The following is a 274-nucleotide window of genomic DNA, read 5'->3' on the forward strand; positions in this document are numbered from 1 at the left end:
GGGACACAGGGACTATAGGGACATGGGATACAGGGCTCTGGGGACACACAGCTATGGGGACGCAGAGCTATGGGGACGCAGGGACTATGGGGACATGGGATACGGGGACATGGGGGCACACGGGTATGGGGACACGGGGACACAGGGCTCTGGGGACACACAGCTATGGGGACATGGGGCCCTGGAGACATGGGACAGAGGGCCATGGGGCCGCGGGCACACAGGGCCGCGGGGACACAGGGACTATGGGGACACGGCGACCGCCGGGCCCCGC

Source organism: Haliaeetus leucocephalus, unplaced genomic scaffold, assembly GCF_000737465.1.
Source record: "Haliaeetus leucocephalus isolate CR32 unplaced genomic scaffold, Haliaeetus_leucocephalus-4.0 Scaffold953, whole genome shotgun sequence".
Classification (NCBI taxonomy): Eukaryota; Metazoa; Chordata; class Aves; order Accipitriformes; family Accipitridae; genus Haliaeetus; species Haliaeetus leucocephalus.